Here is an 8,749-nt window from a genome sequence, read left to right as displayed (position 1 = left end):
GCAGACATTCCTCTCTAAGGGTCATGCATGGATTTACTCACGGACGAGCCCACTTGCTCTGAGCCCCAATGCTGGTGCATTGTTCCACTTGTTAAAAATATATTGTTGATCAGAATCTAGGGACTCTGAATTTGGAATTATCTTCTTTCTCCTCCAGGGTTTATCTGATTACCTTGCTAGTATTATGGCATAGTAACTTTTGATACTGCTCCAACATAGACGCTTGGCTAAAGATATCTGCATCCCTTGAGATTCTTGGTAGATCTCCAGCCCAAACCTTGCTCTGTTGAGATTGTGCCAGGTCTCCAGTATATTGCAAGCAAGCTTTTGAAAGATAGATTAAACCATCATTTATGCATCAAATCTATACATAATCATTTGATTATTGAGGAGCTGTGTTAGCTGAAACCAGGATTTTTAACTTATTAAGACATGGATTCCATGAGTCTTTTCCAAATAGGCTTGTAGCCAAAAGGTATTGATTACTTAAGTAACCAAAGAGGATCGTTACAGAGAGACCTCAAATATCTAAAGTGGTCAAATCCCGCCCTGGCCGGTTGGCTCAGCGGTAGAGCGTCCTCCTAGCGTGCGGAGGACCCGGGTTCGATTCCCGGCCAGGGCACACAGGAGAAGCACCCATTTGCTTCTCCACCCCTCCGCCGCGCCTTCCTCTCTGTCTCTCTCTTCCCCTCCCGCAGCCAAGGCTCCATTGGAGCAAAAAATGGCCTGGGCGCTGGGGATGGCTCCTTGGCCTCTGCCCCAGGCGCTAGAGTGGCTCTGGTCGCAACATGGCGACGCCCAGGATGGGCAGAGCATCGCCCCTTGGTGGGCAGAGCGTCGCCCCATGGTGGGCGTGCCGGGTGGATCCCGGTCGGGCGCATGCGGGAGTCTGTCTGACTGTCTCTCCCTGTTTCCAGCTTCAGAAAAATGCAAAAATAAAATAAAATAAAATAAAGTGGTCAAATCCCAGGGAGAGGGACCAGTGTGTGTAAGTCATCTCTTCTGTTAGGTATGGAAAATGTATATTTCTTATCCACCTCTCAGCAAGAAATCAGCTTCCTCATTCTCATTTGAGTGATGAGAAAAATGAGTTTGTGCATATAACCTAAAAAAGCATCAGTTTGTTTATCTATAAAATGGGAATGATGATACTACCTACTTCGTGGGTATGTTGTAAGGGTTAAATGGGATAACATGTGGAACTTAACTACATTACAAGAGCTTAACTACTGTTTGGTCTTATTATCATTATTTCTACTCATATGACCACAGTGAAAGAAAGTAACCCCAAAGTCTCTTCTTTCCACTCTACCGCATAATCTCCATCTTAATAAACTCATCCTAAAAAAAATCCATTGACATGTTTTAATGACTTACTCTTATATAATTAAAAAACAAATTCCCCAAGCAGTATGTAAAGTCAAGTTAGCCTCGCAATATCTTCTTCTTCTCCATCTGTATGCAGAAACATTATTAGAAGAAATAATTGCTGACAATATATTTAATTTACCTAGCTCCAAGGAGTTGAACTTTGCTAGTTCTAGGTAGGCCACATGATACCGGTATTTTTAAAGAATGAATCTCATATGCTCTCAATTGTTTTCACTGCACTGGGAATAAAAACAAGTATTTGGGATTCAGAATATTGTCCTGCCAAGGAAATGTTTATGTTACCCAGGGCTGCAGATCTTCAAAATAACATTTGCAGGACGTGCAACACAGGACACCTAAAGTATTTTCTTCATTTTATTCCAACTCAGGTTTGTAATTTCTTATCCCAAAGCATCTCAGAAAAGGCCAAAAGGAGCTTTTTTTTTCTTTTTTTTTTGTATTTTTCCAAAGTTAGAAGCGGGGAGGCAGTCAGACAGACTCCCACATGCGCCCAACCGGGATCTACCCGGTGTGCCCACCAGGGGGAGATGCTCTGCCCATCTGTGGCATTGCTCCGCTGCAACTGGAGCCATTCTAGCACCTGAGGCAGAGGCCATGGAGCCATCCTCAGTGCCCTGGCCAACTTTGCTCCGATGGAGCCTTGGCTGTGAGAGGGGAAGAGAGAGACAGAGAGGAAGGAGAGGGGGAAGGGTGGAGAAGCAGATAGGTGCTTCTCCTGTGTGCCCTGGCCAGGAATTGAACCTGGGACTTCCACATGACAGGCTGACACTATACTGCTGAGCCAACTGCCAGGGCCTAAAAAGGAGCTTTGGTAAAGCCACATGAAGCTCAGATTGTCCTTTGTCTTTAAGCCTAAAATACTAAACCAGTTTTCTATGTATTTTTGGCCCTTGTTACTCTGTTAAAGCCATTTACTATTCCTAATCTGCGCTCAATACAGAAACAGTAAGCTTAATCCAGCAGATCTATTCCATTTTGAAATTGTGAGCTCTCTTTATTAAATTGTCTGGTCACCTATATGATGGGGCGGGCAGGAGGACTGTCCAATAAAATAAAGAATGTGCATGGGACATGCACATACTAAAAATTATTTATTGTTTTCTCAAGTTCATATTTAATTGAGTATTCTTTACTTTTATTTGGTAAATCTGCCAACTCTAAACACAGCAGTGTTTAAATTACATCCTGGGGTAGAAAATTTTTATTTTACACCTCTTTGTGAATGGGAAGTATGAACAGAGAGAAAGGACAAGACATAAACTTTAGCCTGACTAGTGTTGGCACAGTGGATAAAGCATAGACCTGGAATGTTGAGGTTGCCAGTTACAAGCCCAAGGTTGTTGGCTTGACCAATGGGACACTGGCTCGGCCCCAGTCAGGGCATGTACAAGAAGGGCATGAACAATCATTGCACAACTAAAGGGAAAGCAACTATAAGTTGATGCTTCTCCTCTCTTCTCCCTTGGAAGCAATCAATTGCACACAACTAAGTTGATTTTTCTCCATCTCTCCCTCCCTTTCTTTCTCTCTCTCTCTCTCTCTCTCTCAAAAAACAAAACAAACAACCCCCCCCCCCCAAAAAAAACCCACATATGCTTTGGAAGCATTCCAATACGGGGAAGATCTCTGAGTCTGTACTTGCGGATGTGGCCCTGGACAGTGTTTCTCAGCAGTTCCTCTCAGCATCCTCTGTCATATCTGTAAAATGAGTGTGTGTAACACCTGCTTCCTCTGGTTGTGAAGACTAGTGTTAGCACAGTGCAGTGCAGTGCCAAGCCCTACTGAGCCTGAGGCAAATGGAAATATCCGTAATACTCATCCAGTATTTATTTAAGTTTTTGATATTTTGCTCATTGTGGATTTTTTGCGTAAGTATTAATTTTAATTTTTAAAAATTAAAAAAAAACTGCACTAAAATATTGTCAACTGGGTTACCTGGTACCTCCTTGCCTTTTGTAACTGAGTAAATAACTCACTCATTTCACCCTAATTCCAGCCCTGTCATTCAGAATGTTAAATATTATTATTATTTTAATTGATTAATATTTAATAATAATGTTAAATGTTATTAATAGAAATGATCTTATAGCCCACATTTTTGCAGTGTCACACTAGAAACAATAATGACAACAAACATTTATAAGAACTTACTGTGTCCCAGGCATTGTACTAACCTCCTTAAGTGCATAGTTTTATTGAATTTTATAATTCTGTGAGTTTGTTACAATTATTTTTATTTTATAGAAAAGTAATATTTTGGCCCTGGCCGGTTGTCTCAGTGGTAGAATGTTAGCTCAGCATGCGGAAGGCCTGGGTTCGATTCCCAGTCAGGGCACATAGGAGAAGTGACCATCTGTTTCTCCACCCCTTGCATTCCCCCTTCTCACTCTCCCTTTCTTTCTCTTCCCCTCACACAGCCATAGCTCAATTGGTTAGAGTGCATTGTCCCTGGGTGCTGAGGATGGTTCCCTGGAGCCTCTGCCTCAAGCGCTAAAAATAGCTCAGTTGCAAGCATGGCCCTAGATGGGCAGAGCATCAGCCCCAGATGGGGTTGCCTGGTGGAACCTGGTTGGGGTACATGCGAGAGTCTGTCTTTCTATCTCCCTTCCTCTCACTTGGAAAAAAAGAAAAAAAAGAAAAGAAAGGAAAGTAATATTTTTTTAAAATTAAACAACTTCCACAAGAAGACACAGACAAACCAATATGTTGGGCATTTGAAATTAGTTTTTTTTCCTACAAGGTTTTTGAAACTGTACATATAGCACTTGAATTCACTTTCTGCTTGCAATAACCCAAGTCAGCCTCTAGGTGACCTCATTGACCAATTTTGTAAACACTGGCCACAGAAAACCACATTTTAGGAAAGAAAGCCTTTGTTATGCATACTCTCCAGAAGACCTCCCACACATTCTGTGCATGCTTACAGACCAAACTGGGCCTGATCTAGAAGGTTCTGGTTTGATGAAAGTCTCTGGATTGAGCAGCGCCAGACACCTGCCTCCCCAGTGCCACTACTAGGACAGGCTCAAGCCTGTATTATTGTCCCACGTGCCCCTGGACAGAGGTAAGTAGGGTTGCCAGGTACCCTGTATCTATAGCAGTGGTCCCCAGCCCCCGGGCCGCGGACCAGTACCGGTTCATGGGCCATTTGGTACCGGTCCGCAGAGAAAGAATAATAACTTACATTATTTCTGTTTTACTTATATTTAAGTCTGAACGATGTTTTATTTTAAAAAAATGACCAGATTCCCTCTGTTACATCCATCTAAGACTCACTCTTGATGCTTGTCTCGGTCACATGATACATTTATCTGTCCCACCCTAAAGGCCGGTCCATGAAAATATTTTCTGACATTAAACTGGTCTGTGGCCCAAAAAAGGTTGGGGACCACTGTATAGGACAGGTTTTATATTACTGTTTTTGTTCAGTGTCCCTTATGGAGTCTTTTAAGGATGTCCTAAATGTCTTGTATTCAGCTTTAAAAGAACATATTTTGAATTTAACATTCAAGCTATTTTACAGATTCAACTGGATGTCCTATATGTTCATTTGTTAAGTCTGGCCACACTACTGACTGGCCTGCTTACATTCTTAGGCACACAACAAGGCAGAGAGCAGTGTGAGTCAGCAGAGGGCCGGGCCCAGGATGAGGCAGGCTAGGCAGGTAGGGTGTGTGCTCTTCTAACAAGGCGCTCACTCTCAGGCCCTGCAAGGGCACCTCCCCCTCAGGGTGCCCATCTTGGAGGAGAGCTCTGGTTGAAAGATCAAGAATAGGCTTTGACTTGTTGGGTGAAATGTTGGTGCAGCCTCTTTCCACAGTGGACCCCAGAGTGGCCAGGTTCATACTTCACAAAGCTTCTGTGTTTGTAATTGTGAATTGCAATCCCAACCTGGGTCCTTTCTAGGTATGTAACTTGGGCAAACTACTTCCCTTCCCTGAGCTTTCTTTTAGAATCAATGGTTACAAAGTTCCTGCCAAGGATTATATACTGCTCACAAAAATTAGGGGATATTTCAAAATGAATCTGAAGCTATAAAATATCCCCTATTTTTGGTGAGCAGTATATAATAAAAATATATTTCAAGTGCCCAAGACAATGCCTGAGATACAACCAGGCCTTGGTGAGTTATTACCATAGTGTTGTCATTTCAAGGGCTGAACTAAGGCAATGCAAAGCTTTAGAACCCCAACTTTCTTACAAATTTTTAAAAAAATTGTATTTATTTTAGAGAGGAAGGAAAACAGAGCGAGAGAGAGAGAGAGAGAGGAACTTATTTGAGTATTTATTGGTTGAGTCTTGTATGGGCCTTGACCAAGGGTCAAACCCAGAGTATCAGGTTGACACTCTAACCAAATGAGCTAACTGGTTAGACAGAACCCCAACGTTCCCGATCTCATTACTACTGTACATCACTTAGTGATATATTATGAAGTATGTGTTAGGGACTAGAGGTTGTCATGAGCTGTTTATGTACATTATCTTGTTTAACCCACAAACTACTTTTTTGCAATATGTACTGGAGAGGAAACTGAGGCCCAAGGAAGCTGGAAAACTTACCCTAGTTCGTATAACCAGCAAAAGATGAGGAGGTTGGGATTGATTCTAAGCCTGGAAGCCTGTCTCCAGGTTGACCGGACTTCCAAGCCCACATTTTAACCTCTGCTTTATAAGAATGGCAGTGTCTGCCCAGACTCCCACTATCAGCTCCCAGAACTGCTTCTTTCATGGTAATTGAAGGGTTCTGGGAATGCCCTTCCAAGTCTTGGCCTGTTGGTATCCCTAAGGAGATCTTCCTCACTCTGGGTTTCCATTCTTTGATAGCCTTTCCTTATGTAGCCATTTTCTTCTGAAACTGGGGAGAGGACACCATAAAGAATAGTTATCTGGGAAAAGTTGTGTTTGCGTTTGGAGGGAGCAGGGGTGGGAGGCCCCCACCTAGTCTAATCACTGATCAGGAGGAGCCTTTTGGGAGTGCATTCCTCAAAAGCTTTTGCTCTCCTGACCTGTGGTGGCGCAGTGGATAAAGCGTCAACCTGGAATGCTGAGGTCACCGGTTCAAATCTCTGGGCTTGCCTGGTCAAGGCACATATGGGAGTTGATGCTTCCTGCTCCTCCCCCTGTTCTCTCTCTATCTCTCCCTCTCTCTCTCTCTCTCCCCTCTCTCTCTCTAATAAAAAAAAATGAATAAATAAAATCTAAAAAAAGTAAATAAATAAATTAATTAAAAAAATTAAAAAAAATAACTTAAAAAAAAAAAAAAAGCTTTTGCTCTTGTCCTCCAACCTTTTTTTTTTTTTTTTTTGTATTTTTCTGAAGCTGGAAATGGGGAGAGACAGTCTGACAGACTCCCGCATGCGCCCGACCGGGATCCATCCGGCATGCCCACCAGGGGCGATGCTCTGCCCCTCCGGGGGGTCGCTCTGCCTCGACCAGAGCCACTCTAGCGCCTGGGGCAGCGGCCAAGGAGCCATCCCCAGCGCCCGGGCCATCTTTGCTCCAAAGGAGCCTTGGCTGCGGGAGGGGAAGAGAGAGACAGAGAGGAAGGAGGGGGTGGGGGTGGAGAAGCAAATGGGCGCCTCTCCTATGTGCCCTGGCCGGGAATCAAACCCGGGTCCCCCGCACGCCAGGCCGACGCTCTACCGCTGAGCCAACCGGCCAGGGCCTTGTCCTCCAACCTTTTTACAAAGGTAATTCCAGCCTGGTTGGCTGTTAAGCGGCCCCTCGTTAGGTTTATTTCTTTCTAAGCTACACCCTGTTCGGAGGCATCTGAATTGCACAGACTGAAAATGCAGATGGGAGGCTGCCCTGGCCTGTCCTTGTCCCTGTTATTTTCACCATGCCTGTCTGATTTCCCACTGCCCCTTGGCCCTCCCTCTTCCTTCCTCCCCAGGCTGACCCTTTTGTTTGCTTCTTCCCTTTCCTTTTAATTTTCTTTGCTTTCCATTTAAGAGGTACTTGGAGAGCAATTGCTTTTGGTTTTTTTACAGAGACAGAGAGAGGGATAGATAAGGACAGACAGATAGGAACGGAGAGAGATGAGAAGCATCAATCATCAGTTTTTCGTTGTGACACCTTAGTTGTTCATTGATTGCTTTCTCATATGTGCCTTGACCGTGGGGCTACAGCAGACCAAGTAACCCCTTGCTCAAGCCAGCAACCTTGGGTCCAAGCTGGTGAGCTTTGCTCAAACCAGATGAGCCCGTGCTCAAGCTGGCGACCTTGGGGTCTCAAATCTGGGTCCTCCGCGTCCCAGTCTGATGCTCTATCCACTGCGCCACTGCCTGGTCAGGCAGCAATTGCTTTTCATAAAGTCATAATTAATAAAAAGCATGAGATGTGCAGTCAGACATAGGTTTGGATATTAGCTTTACAAGTTACTGCACAGTCATGAAACTGAGGCTGTGGTAACCTTGTGGCCATCTCTCCTACCTCCTTTTCTGAATAAGGACAACTTCTGGTACGCAGCTGTAGGAGGGATGAAATGAAGTGAGGTGCGATAGCATGTAGGCCCACTGTTGGGGCTACAGTAAGAGCTCCAACTGGCACCTGCCTTTCTTTCTGATTCCCTGTATTTCTTTACTCCTGGCATAATCTGTTCTATTCCCTGATTCCTAAAACTGGCTAAGCTTCTCCTAGCTTTAGGGCAATGGTGAATGCCATAATGTCATTCTCTTAGCTCTGAGAAAGCTTCTCTTCCTTATTATCTGACCAGATCTTCTTCTAATAATGGTCAAGTCCAAGTCCAGGCTGAAGCATTACCATCCCAAAGGACCCCATGTGTCCCACCAACCCAAGGTCTTATCCATGTCCTCTTTCTCCTCTCAACACTATTGGTTTCCATAGGACTAATAGTAATCTTAAATTATTCAAATTGTTCGCTTCTGTTTCTCTGTCGCAGGCTGTCAGCTCCAGGGAAGCATTCTATCCTCATTGCTTAGAAAGGACAGTGGTTCACTGATACATGGTGGGTGTCCAAATATCAAACAGACATGTCTTTTTAATCACCTCTAATATCTCCCCCACCTTCAGAAAACAATTGTCTCCTTCACTCCCCCCCCCCCACCCCGGTTTCCAAATTGAGAAATCTCTGCTTCGAACACTGGAAGGCAGCACTCATAGAGTCTGCTCTAACAAATCTTTTCTTATATTAGTCACTCCGTGTTTCTCAATGGGGTCACTTTGGCAGAACAACTATTTGCTCTGTGGGGTCATCCTATGCCTCGCAGTGCAGTTCTTAAATGCTGGCCGTATTACAAGTCACTGGGAGATTATGAAACACAGCAACACGTCTCCACGTGCCCCAGAGGGGTTGGTACAGCCCTAGCGGAAATTACAAACCTCTTAAACCTTGAGT

Source organism: Saccopteryx leptura, chromosome 10, assembly GCF_036850995.1.
Source record: "Saccopteryx leptura isolate mSacLep1 chromosome 10, mSacLep1_pri_phased_curated, whole genome shotgun sequence".
Taxonomy (NCBI): Eukaryota; Metazoa; Chordata; class Mammalia; order Chiroptera; family Emballonuridae; genus Saccopteryx; species Saccopteryx leptura.
The sequence above is the reverse complement of the archived record's forward strand: the minus strand, read 5'-3'. Positions refer to the sequence as shown.